Here is a 13,492-nt window from a genome sequence, read left to right on the forward strand (position 1 = left end):
GAGGAGTACCTCGAATAAATAACACACGCGCACAATGATCCCACACGGGACGAGACCCGTAATCATCTGCGCAAGTCACAAGGGCACGAAAGCCAAAACACACAGCACAGGTACTCACACGCACCAACGGACATTGTAACAATAATAGACAAGACCACGGAAATCAAAGGGCACATATATACAGTACACATACTAATCCGTGGGAATAGGGGACAGATGTGCGTGATAAAAGTTCCGGAAGGATCCGTGACAGGCAGGCTGTTTTAGAATTTCTCTCTCAGTGTTCGTTTCTTTCTGCTCTGTTTTCTGTGTGAGGGTTTTTACTCTTGAAACAAAATAAATAAACAAAATTGCCATATGCCTCAAAAATCGTTGACCTTTGTTCTTTGTTTTGTGAACTGTTGGGCATCATAGAGCGTAACACACCATTAATCACTGCACTGGCATCAGGAGGAGAGACACTAAAAAGGAGCTGGCAATTAGTTGAGAAGCCCCTAATTATGAGTTATCGGCTCATTACATTACATAGTTACCTCATTAAAAGTKTTGTAGTGTCACAGGGCTAAGTCACTGGTTCAATCTGCTCTTGGTACTTAAATATTTTAATTAGATTGTCTGCTGATTTAGATTGTATTATTATCACGAGTTCTCTATTGAGTGAGGATGTTGCTTCATTCCTTGGTTCATTAGTGAAATCATCACCATTTGTAGTGTCTAAAAAGTAGTCTCTCTGGGGCGGCAGGTAGCCTAGTGGTTAGAGTGTAGGGGCGGCANGAATCCCTGAACTGACAAGGTAAAGAATCTGTCGTTCTGCCCCTGAACAAGGCAGTTAACCCACTGTTCCCCGGTAGGCCGTCATTGTAAGCAAGAATGTGTTCTTAACTGACTTGCCTAGTTAAATAAAGGTAACTTTTTTTTTTTTTAAGAATAATAATCAAATGCAACCTCTTAACTAAATAGTTCAGTTTCCAGCATGTCAGTGTTTCATAGGCTTACTAGATAGGTTATTGTAGATCTACTCCACTCTGTGGAAGGAAAATAAATGCTAATAAATGTKATTCAATGAGCCTGCAGTATCTCTGCACACAGATAACGTACGTATCGGCTACACTGTCTGTATTGCTGCACTACATTATGAAATGGTTTCTAAAATAGCCTCATCACATCAGAGAGCGAAATAGAGAAAATGGAAGAGTTTCAAATGAAACCATAGGAGAGATATTGACCCTCCCGGATGTTTCAGCAGATGAACGCTGATAAGACACTTCATCCTCACTACTGTAGATTCACCCAGATTCAAATCTACCTGCCTGTGTGAAGAAGCACCTGTATCCATGGCTACAGGGTCAACCAATGTGCATTAAAGATAGACTGGTGTCATCTAATGCACTAGGTCTAACATGAAATCTTTTCATCGACCTCGCGTCAGAACACCTCAGATTGGATACACAGCATGTCACGATGCCTACATTTAAATGTTTTTATTTTTTTATATTTAATTAGGCAAGTCAGTTAAGACCAAATTCTTATTTACAATGACGGCCTAGGTACAGTGGGTTAACTGCCTTGTTCAAAGGGCAGAAAGACAGATTTTTACTTTGTCAGCTCGGGGATTCGATCCAGCAACCTTTCAGTTACCGGCCCAATGCTTTAACCACTAGGCTAGCTGCCGCACCATTACGGTATATAGTAGCAGCTGTTTTGTAACACAGGTGGCCTTAATACACACTGTYACCTGCAAGGTTCKATGGTTCCTTGAGTGTATAGTCATTCGGCTCCGCCCCGGTCACTCCGTAGCCACGCCCATAGTCACTTGTTATGCTCCATTCATAACCAAGTGGGAAGGTGGTAATTACCAAATGTAAAGTCATAAATACCAGTTGGATGCATTCACGTGCTTTGGCCAACAAGCTGTCGTCAACCATGAACTAAAAGTACAGCTATCATGCTTGTAAACGATGATGTCACCACTGCCCTTGACTCTAAGCAATGTTGTGCTGCTATCTTATGACCTGGTTCAAGGTTCGATACGGTAGACCATTCCATTCTTGTAGGCCGGCTAAGGAGTTTTGGTGTCTCTGAGGGGTCTTCGGCCTGGTTGCTAACTACCTCCTCAAAGAGTGCAATGTGTAAAGTCAGAATATCTTCTGTCTCAGCCCTGCTTGTCACCTGAAGGGAGGGGGCTTAAGGTAGGCTCAAGGGGGCTTAGTCAAGGTGGGCTAAGGAGAGACTAACGATAGCTAGGAGAGTTCCAGAGCCTAGAAGAGTTCCAGAGCCTAGGAGAGTTCAGAGCAAGCAGTTCAGCGAGAGTCAGAGAGAGAGTTCCAGAGCCTAGGAGAGTTCCAGAGCCTAGGAGAGTTCCAGAGCCTTAGGCGCAGAGTTCCAGAGCCTAGAAGTCCAGAGCCTAGGAGAGTTCCAGAGCCTAGGAGCAACCCTGGAGAAGGTCCTGTCACCAATGCTCTGGAGCATTGACCTGGGAGGAAAGAGGTGGCCTGCTGTGGTTGGATTGGAGTACACGTGTGAGTTGGTAGGGGAGAGAGGTCTGAGTAAGGGGGGGCAAGTAGGATCTTATAATCAATGCGTTAGGAGACAGGAGTAATTTGAGTTCATGGAGGACAGGGGTGCTGTGCTGCCAGGACTTACTGTGGGTGAGAAGTCGTGTTGCTTTGAGTTTTGACCATTTGGAGCTTATGGAGGGAGCTCGAGTTAATGTCGGAGAGATAGAAGTTGTTATAGTCAAGACGGGAAGAGATAAATTAATGTATGAGGGTTCAGCGCGCAGACAGGGAAGGGAGACTGATTGCATGGCGAGTGGAAGAGTGAGGACCTGACTTTGTCAATGTTGCGGAGGTGGAAGGATGAGGACCTGACTTTGTCAATGTTGCGGAGGTGGAAGAGTGAGACCTGACTTGCATGTTGCGGAGGGAAGAGTGAGACCTGACAGTCTGTCTTGTGTGGAGGTCAAAGGAGAGCGTGGAGTCCACGACCAAATCAAATCGAATTTGTTACATGCGCCAAATGCAATAGGTGTGCCTTACCGTCAAATCCTTACTTACCAGCCCTTAACCAACACGCACTTCAAGAAATAGAGTTAAGAAAAATATTACTAAATAAACGGAAGTAAAATATTAAATAAAAAGTAACACAATAAAATAACAGTAACGAGGCTTTAGGAGGACCGTACCTAGTCAATGTGCGGGGGTAAAGTTAGTCGAGGGTAATTTGTACTTGTAGGTAGGGGGAGTGAATATGCATAGATAATAAACAGCAAGGAGCAGCAGTGTAAAAACAAAGGGGGGGGGGGCAGAGAGAACAGTCTATGTCTGGAGTTTTTGGCCTTCCTCTGACAACGCCTAGTATATAGGTCCTGGATCGGCGAAGCTTGACCCGAGTGATGTACTGGGCCATACACACCACCCTCTGTAGCGCCTTATGGCCGGATGCCAAGCAGTTGCCATAACAGGCGGTGATGGAACCAGTTAAGATGCTCTCGATGGTGCAGCTGTAGAACTTTGAGGATCTGGGGAGCCATGCCAAATCTTCTCCTGAGGGGGAAAAGGTGTTGTCGTCCCTCTTCATGACTGTCTTGGTGTGTTTGGACCATGATAGTTGTTGGTGATGTTGACACCAAGGAGCTTGAAACTCTACCAGCTCCACTACAGCCCCTGTCATGCATCTGATGAATGAATGGGGCGTGTTCGACCCTCCTTTTCCTGTAGTCCAGATCAGCTACTTTGTCTTGCTCACATTGAGGGAGAGGTTTTTGTCCTGGCACCACACTGCCAGGTGTCTGACCTACTCTCTATATGCTGTCTCAGTTGTCGGTGATTAGGCTACCACTGTTGTGTCGTCTGCAAACTTAATGATGGTGTTGGAGTCGTGCTTGGCCACGCAGTCATGGGTGAACAGGGAGTACAGAAGGGAACTAAGCACGCACCACTGAGGGGATCCAGTGTTTAGGATCAGCATGGCAGTTGTGTTGTTGCCCACCTTACCACCTGGGGGCGCGCCGTCAGGAAGTCAGGTCCAGTTGCAGAGGGAGGTTTTAGTCCCAGGGTCCTTAGCTTAGTGATGAGCTTTGTGGGCACTATGGTGTTGAATGGTGAGCTGTAGTCAATGAACAGCATTCTCACATACAGTAGGTGTTCCTTTTGTCCAGGTGGGAAAGGGCAGTGTGGAGTGCGATTGACATTGCTCATCTGTGAATCTGTTGGGCGGTATGCAAATTGGAGTGGGTCTAGAGTTTCGGAGGATGGTGTTGATGTGAGCATGACCAGCCTTTCAAAGCACTTCACGGCTACCGATGTGAGTGCTACGGGGCGGTAGTCATTTAGGCAGGTTACCTTCGCTTTCTTGGGCACAGGGACTATGGTGGTCTGCTTGAAACATGTTGGTATTACATACTCGGTAGTGTTCTCAAGCAAGCATAAAAGCATTTAGCTTGTCTGGTAGGCTCACCTCACTGGGCAGCTTTCCCTTTGGTTCCGTAATAGATTGCAAGCCCTGCCACATCTGACGAGCTTCAGAGTCGGTGTAGTAGGATTCAATTTAGTCCTGTATTGACGCTTTGTCTGTTTGATGGTTCATCTGAGTGCATAGCAGGATTTCTTATAAGCTCCGGATAGTTCCCACTCCTTGAAAGCGACAGCCTTTAGCTCAGTGCGGATGTTGCCTGTAATTCATGGCTTCTGGTTGGGATATTTACGTACGGTCTCTGTGGGGATGACGTCGTCGATACACTTATTGATGAAGCCGGTGACTGAGTGGTTACTCCTCAATGCCATTGGATGAATCCCGGAACATATTCCAGTCAGTGCTAGCAAAACATTCCTGTAGAGTAGCGAGTTTCTGAGGGAGAGAGAGACAGGGGTGTCGTCAATGGTGAGGGTGGGGTTGCCAGCTTTGTGAGGTGGATTTGGTGCCTATGAGGAGGAGTTCCATTTTTATCACTGTTGAGCTTGAGGAAGTTGTATTGCATCCAAGTTTTATTGTAGAGAGGCAAGATTCAATGTGGGTCAGAGGTGGGTTGAGGAGGGATTTGTGCCGAGGTAGATCTGTGTGTCATTGGCATAGCAGTGGAAGTCAAGTTGAAGTGACGGAGGATCTGACCAAGGGGGAGGATGTAGATGATGAAGAGTAAGGGACCCAGCACAGAGCCCTGGAGACACCCTGTATAACTGCAGTTGAAGTGTGGCCATTGAGGGAGATGTAGTGGTCTGGTTTTGTGCACCACTGCCCTTTAAATACGTCTCTCATAGTTTCAAGCCACACTCTGCCACACTCACCTGTCAAGGGTCGATGTGCAGCAGGTGGGACGGAGTCAGGCCAGGACACAGAGGATGAGTAATAACGGATTTACTCAATACGACAACAAAAGTAATTTCCACGCAGGGAAAACAATCCAGCTCACACAATGTAGCGACAGCTTAACACAGAACAAACACGCACTAAACATGGGGGAACCAGAGGGTTAAATAAGGAACATGAATATGGGAATGGAACCAGTGTGTACAATGAAGACAAAACAAATGGAAAATGAAAAGTGGATCGTGGCGGCTAGAAAACCGGTGACGTCGACGCCAAACGCAGCCCGAACAAGGAGAGGGACCAACTTTGGCGGAAGTCGTGACATCACCAAATGGAGCTAAGGTACCTCAAAGTCTTTTCAAAAACGCGGAAGAACGTTTTTGGGAACGTGTCGTTCAGTACAAACCGTCACGCAACGTAGCAAACGTTGAAGCGAACTGAACTCATCACAGGTTTGAGGTGATATAGCAGGGCCGTTCAATTCTGGTCCTGGAGGGCAGAAACACTTCTTTTTTTTTCTTAAAAAAATTAATTTACTTTTCTCCCCAATTGCGTAATATCCAATTGGTAGTAATGATCTTGTCTCATCACTGCAACTCCCCAACGGGCTCGGTAGAGGCGAAGGTCAAGTCATGCATCCTCCCCGAAACAAGACCCGCCAAGCCGCGCTGCTTCTTTAACACCTGCTTGCTTAACCCCGGAWGCKAGCCGCACCAATGTGTCGGAAGAAACACCGTTCAACTGATGAATGAAGTCAGCTTGCAGGCGCCCGGRCCGCCACYAGGAGTCGCTAGAGCGCGATGAGCCAAGGAAAGCCCCCGGCCAAACCCTCCCCTAGCCCGCAGGGCCAATTGTGTGCYGCCCTATGGGACTCCCGGTCACGGCCGGCAGTGCCTTAGACTGCTACGCCACTCGGGGGGCCTCGGACAGAAACACTTCTGTTACTTGCTTCTATCTGGTAGTTAATTGCACTCTCCTGGTGTACTCATGTCTGAATCAATCCCTGATTAGAAGGAGAGAATGAAAATCAGAAGTGATTTGGCCCTCCAGGACCGGAACAGCCCTGTGATATAGGAAGTGCAGTAGCTGTGTTAGGTAATGGTCAATTTGACTGCATMGGTAGATAAGAAATGTTTGTGACTAGGCAACTTGTTAGTTTGAAGGCCTAGATTTTCTCCTGCCATARAAGTGAGAATTTTTCTCAGAARTTTTCTCAGAGAAGTMTCCTTTTGTGGAATTCTTCTGACTTCTGAGCATCACCGTTTTGGAAGGCTATTTCTACAGCCTACTTATATATTTTGGGGTTCTGCTCTGTGGACTAATTCCTTTGGATTATTACACTGAACAGGTAAAATCAAGCCTTGTTCAATTTCTCCCATCTGGATCAATTGAATTTTGGCATTATGGAACTGAACTGAATTGAACATTTACTTTCACTGAAGGACAAAGACATGGTTGGCTGACTAAAGCAGATACTTTATTTAGCATTGTGATCCCATACTGTTATGAGGTGTGATTTATTTGTGACATCATTCGTTACAGGATGTTTGTGCGCTGTATTTCTATTAGCGGGGTTGGCTCCAGTGTAGCTCTCCAGAACCCAATGGGGCATACAGCCACATTGTAGCTCTCCAGAACCCAATGGGGCATACAGCCATCACTCTTGGGTTCCGTCACGGACATCAACGTCTTGCTTCCAGACAAATTAAACAACTTCTTTGCTCGCTTTGAGGACAATACAGTGCCACCGATGGCGGCCTGCTACCAAAGACTGTGGGCTCTCTTTCTCCGTGGCCGACGTGAGTAAAACATTTATGTGTTTACCCTCGCAAGGCTGCCGGCCCAGACGGCATCCCTAGCCGCGTCCTCAGAGCATGCGCAGACCAGCTGGCTGGTGTGTTACGGACATATTCAATCAATCCCTATCCCAGTCTGCTGTTTCCACATGCTTCAAGATGGCCACCATTGTTCCTGTTACCAAGAAAGCTAAGGTAACTGAACTAATTGACTATCACCCCGTAGCATGCACTTCTGTCATCATGAAGTGCTTTGAGAGACTAATCAAGGATCATATCACCTCCCCTACCCTGTACCCTAGACTCCTTCAATTTGCTTACCGCCCCAATAGGTCCACAGATGATTCAATCACCATCACACTGCACACTGCACACTGCCTATCTGGACAAGAGGAATATGTGTGTAAGAATGCTGTTCATTGATACAACTCAGCATTCAACACCATAGTACCTCCAAACTCATCATCATTTCACCCACGACTGCATGGCCATGCACGCCTCCAACTCAATCATCAAGTTTGCAGACGACACTAACAGTGGTAGGCTTGATTACCAACAACGATGGGGAGGAGGTGAGGGCCCTCAGAGTGTGGTGTCAGGAAAATAACCTCTCACTCAATGTCAGCAAAAGAAAATAAATGATCGTGGACTTCAGGAAACAACAAAGGGAGCACCCCCTCCATATCAAAAGGACGGCAGTGTAGAAGGTGGAAAGTTTTAAGTTCCTCAGTGTACATATCACTGACAAACTGAATGGTCCACGCACACAAACAGTGTGGTGAAGAAGACGCAACAGCGCCTCTTCAACCTCAGGAGGCTGAAAGTGGCTTGTCAACGAAAACCCTGTAAACTAACTTTTACAGGTGCAAAATTGAGAGCATACTGCCGGGCTGTATCACCGCCTGGTACGGCAACTGCACGCCCACAACCGCAAGGCTCTCCAGAAGGTGGTGCGGTCTGCACAACGCATCCCCGTGGGCAAACTACCTGCCCTCCAGGACACCTACAACACCCGATGTCACAGGAAGGCAAAAAAGATAACAAGGACAATAACCACCCGAGCCACTACCTGTTCACCCCGCTTTTATGTAAAGGAATGGGATGAAAATATATAAGTGTAAAATACAGTGGGGCAAAAAAGTATTTAGTCAGCCACCAATTGTGCAAGTTCTCCCACTTAAAAAGATGAGAGAGGCCTGTAATTTTCAATCTAGGTACACTTCAACTATGACAGACAAAATGAGAAAAAAAAATCCAGAAAATCACATTGTAGGATTTTTTATGAATTTATTTGAAAATTGATGGAAAATAAGTACTTGGTCACCTACAAACAAGCAAGATTTCTGGCTCTCACAGACCTGTAACTTCTTCTTTAAGAGGCTCCTCTGTCCTCCACTCGTTACCTGTATTAATGGCACCTGTTTGAACTTGTTATCAGTATAAGACACCTGTCCACAACCTCAAACAGTCACACTCCAAACTCCATATGGCCAAGACCAAAGAGCTGTCAAAGGACACCAGAACCAAAATTGTAGACCTGCACCAGGCTGGGAAGACTGAATCTGCAATTGGTAAGCAGCTTGGTTTGAAGAAATCAACTGTGGGAGCAATTATTAGGAAAATGGAAGACATACAAGACCACTTGATTAATCTCCCTCGTACTGGGGCTCCACGCAAGATCTCACCCCATGGGGTCAAAATGATCACAAGAAGGTGAGCAAAAATCCCAGAACCACCGGGGGGACTAGTGAATGACCTGCAGAGAGCTGGGACCAAAGTAACAAAGCCTACCATTAGTAACACACTACGCCAAGGGACTCAAATCTCTGCAGTGCCAGACGTGTCCCCGCTTAAGCCAGTACACTGTCCAGGCCCGTCTGAAGTTTCCTAGAGAGCATTTGGATGATCCAGAAGAAGTTGGGAGAATGTCATATGGTCAGAGAAACCAAAATAAACTTTTTGGTAAAAACTCAACTCGTCGTGTTTGGAGGACAAAGAATGCTGAGTTGCATCCAAAGAACACCATACCTACTGTGAAGCATGGGGGTGGACCATCATGCTTTGGGGCTGTTTTTCCTAAAAAGGGACCAGGACGACTGATCCGTGCAAAGGAAAGAATGATGGGGCAATGTATCGTGAGATTTTGAGTGAAAACCTCCTTCCATCCAGCAAGGGCATTGAAGATGAAACGTGGCTGGGTCTTTCAGCATGACAATGATCCCAAACACACCGCCCGGGCAACGAAGGGTGGCTTCGTAAGAAGCATTTCAAGGTCCTGGAGTGGCCTACGCAGTCTCCAGATCTCAACCCCATAGAAAATCTTTGGAGGGAGTTGAAAGTCTGTGTTGCCCAGCAACAGCCCCAAAAACATCACTGCTCTAGAGGAGATCTGCATGGAGGATGGGCCAAAATACCAGCAACAGTGTGTGAAAACCTTGTGAAGACTTCACAGAAAACGTTTGACCTCTGTCATTGCCAACAAAGGGTATATAACAAAAGTATTGAGATAAACTTTTGTTATTGACCAAATACTTATTTTCCACCATAATTTGCAAATAAATTCATTAAAAATCCTACAATGTGATTTTTTGGATTTTTTTTCTTTCATTTTGTCTGTCATAGTTGAAGTGTACCTATGATGAAAATTACAGGACTCTCTCATATTTTTAAGTGGGAGAACTTGCACAATTGGTGGCTGACTAAATACTTTTTTGCCCCACTGTACATGGATGAGCAGTGACAGAGTGGCTAAGATGGAATAGATAGTAAAGAATAGATAGTGAAGGATACAGTACATACATATGAGATGAGTAAAGAGAGATATGTAAACACTCTTAAAGTGGCATTACTGAAGTGACTCGTGTTCGATTTATTAAAGTGGCCAATGATATCAAGTCTGTAGGTAGGCAGCCCGCCTCTCTGTGCTAGTGGTGGCTGTTTAACAATCTGATGGCCTTGAGATTGAAGCTGTTTTTCAATCTCTCTGTCCCATCTTTGATGCACCTGTACTGACCTCACCTTCTGGATATTGTGTGTATTAGGTTTTGTTGTGGAATTTGTTAGATATTAGGTTTTGTTCTGGAATTGTTAGATATTACCTGTTAGATGCTGCTGCYCTGTCGGATCTAGAAGTATAAGCATTTTGCTACCCTCGCAATAACATCTGCTCACCATGAGTATGTGACCAATAAAATTTGATTTSATTTGATTTTGATTTGAAAGTATGGACCACAGKTGGCTCAATGTGAACTACAATCCCGACACTCTGTTTTGACATTTAGAAACGTTAATAATCATCACATGTGGTACAGTTTTGGAAACAATAGGAACTCAACTTTCACATCAGCGAWAAATACTTTTTAAAATCCAAAAGATAACCTTGCTGTATGCAGATTTAGCATAGTTCCACCCGACAGTGTTTGGCATAACTCATGCCTTCAGTAGGCGACATACAGTACCACAATTCCTCCCACCTTCAACACACATTTCCATTGGAGCACAACTGGGGAGGAAGATGTGTTATTCAAAACATAGCCGTGTGCAACTGTGCTAAAACTGCATACAGTTAGTGTATCTTTTGTATTTGAAAAAAAAAATGTAAGTTAAGTTCCAAATGTTTCCAAAACCATAAGGGAGAGTGGGGTAAGTTGAACCAAAGGGTTAGTTGAGCCACCCCTTGTTTCTAGGAAACCATACACAAACTTAATCATGTGACCAAATATTTAGGAAAAGGTCGTCATTTAATGGAAGCTAAAGGAAGAAACCACATGGAAAAAGTGGCAAGTAAGTTAGGTCCAAAAAATAGATTTTCACAAAGTGAAATTAATTTATTGTTATTGGTTTCATGATGCTTTTACTTAAACAAAAGTAGATCATTTTAAGATTGTTTTATACATCAGTTGGAGTCTCTACGAGCTACAATATGGTCACAGTAATATAGTATATTGTCCCTCCCTCATCATTCTACTTGTACAGATGTAGGATCTTAATTTGAGCCAGTTTAAAAATAATCCTGCAGCAACAGGACATTTTATTTTGTGGATTATAATACATTAACATTTTTGTAGGGGTTGATACATTTTTCATAAGGGAAAAGTCTGAAATTTCAAAGTGGAAATTAGAAACTTCAGAAGCCTTTTTAAACCTCAAATAAACTACTAAGTTTTACATGAAAAAGTGCATGCTTGTAGCTGTGTGGGCTAATATAGTCAAAAGGTTTGCCAATGGCCATGGGGTAAGTTGAGCCAATTGCCACATACAAATTATGATTACACTTGGTCAGATTTATGCATAATATGCATAGTATTTTTGCAATGTGTCATGCATATAACCTCAATATAGTGTKTTTTCATTGTTACAGAGCAGACATCATGTCCATGTATACAAACATAAAACAAGCAGGGGTCTAGTCCCCCTTGAGGTTCTTCAGAGAGAAGCCAAGGAAGTMAGAGAAGGGAAGAAGTCCATTTGAACAGCAGCAAGAGATGAACAAATAGACTGAATGACACTGAAGAGGTACATTAACAAAAAAGACTATTAACATGTACCTGTGTGAAAGAGAGGCTATGATAGAGTAGCAGAGACACACCAGGTCTTTCTTATATGATGACATGGAGTCTCAGCTTGATAAAGAGAGGCTATGATAGAGTAGCAGAGACACACCAGGTCTTATATGATGACATGGAGTCTCAGCTTGATAAAGAGAGGCTATGATAGAGTAGCAGAGACACACCAGGTCTTATATGATGACATGGAGTCTCAGCTTGATAAAGAGAGGCTATGATAGAGTAGCAGAGACACACCAGGTCTTATATGATGACATGGAGTCTCAGTTTGATAAAGAGAGGCTATGATAGAGTAGCAGAGACACACCAGGTCTTATATGATGACATGGAGTCTCAGTTTGATAAAAATATCAAGAATTTCACAGACCAGTTTCATGGGCTTAATGTAGGTAACTGCCTTTCCCAGACAACTGGTCGACAAATGGAAGGGTACGTGATATTGAACAGAGAGATCCACGAATGTAAAAATACATTTAAGATATACAATATAGTACACCCCCATTCCATTAATTAAACTTTGACCTAGCAGCACCATCCCCACTGTATTTGTCTTTGTATTTATTATGGATCCCCATTAGCTGTTGCCAAAGCAGCGTCTACTCTTCCTGGAGTCCAGCAAAATTAAGGCAGTTATACAATTTATACAAAACATTACAATACATTCACAGATTTCACAACACACTGTGTGCCCTCAGGCCCCTACTCCACCACTACCACATATCTACAGTACTAAATCCATGTGTATGTATAGTGCGTATGTTATCGTGTGTGTATGCATGTGTCTGTGCCAATGTTTGTGTTGCCTCACAGTCCCCACTGTTCCATAAGGTGTTTTTTATCTGTTTTTTAAATCTAATTTTACTGCTTGCGTCAGTTACTTGTGTGGAATAGAGTTCCATGTAGTCATGGCTCTATGTAGTACTGTGTGCCTCCCATAGTCTGTTGGGACTGTGAAGAGACCTCTTGTGGCATGTCTTGTGGGATATGCATGGGTGTCCGAGCTGTGTGCCAGTAGTTTAGACAGACAGCTCGGTGCATTCAACATGTCAATACCTCTCATAAATTAAAGTAGTGATGAAGTTAATCTCTCCTCCACTTTCAGCCAGGCGTATTATTAATGTTAGCTCTCTGTGTACATCCAAGGGCCAGCCGTGTTGCCATGTTTTGAGCCATTTGCAATTTTCCTAATTCCTTTTTTGTGGCACCTGACACACAGACTGAACATAGTCAAGGTGCGACAAAACTAGGGCCTGTAAGACCTGCCTTGTTGATAGTGTTGTTAAGAAGGCAGAGCAGAGCTTTATTATAGACAGACTTCTCCCCATCTTAGCTACTACTGCATCAATATGTTTTGACCATGACAGTTTACAATCTAGGGTTACTCCAAGCAGTTTAGTCACCTCAATTGCTCAATTTCCACATGATTTATTACAAGATTTAGTTGAGGTTTAGGGTTTAGTGAGAGTTTTGTTTCAAATACAATGCTTTTAGTTTTATAAATATTTAGGGCTAACTTATTCCTTGCCACCCACTCTGAAACTAACTGCAGCTCTTTGTTGATTGTTGCAGTCATTTCCGTCGCTGTAGTAGCTGACGTGTATATTGTTGAGTCATCCACATACATAGAAACTCTGGCTTTACTCAAAGTCAGTGGCATGTCGTTAGTAAAAATTGAAAAAAGCATTGGGCCTAAACAGCTACCCTGGGGAATTCCTGATTCTAACTGGATTATATTTGATAGGCTTCCATTAAAGAACACCCTCTGTGTTCTGTTAGACAAGTAACTCTTTATCTACATATTGATGCAGGGGGTGTAAAGCCATA

The sequence above is a fragment of the Salvelinus sp. IW2-2015 genome, linkage group LG23, assembly GCF_002910315.2.
Source record: "Salvelinus sp. IW2-2015 linkage group LG23, ASM291031v2, whole genome shotgun sequence".
Classification (NCBI taxonomy): domain Eukaryota; kingdom Metazoa; phylum Chordata; class Actinopteri; order Salmoniformes; family Salmonidae; genus Salvelinus; species Salvelinus sp. IW2-2015.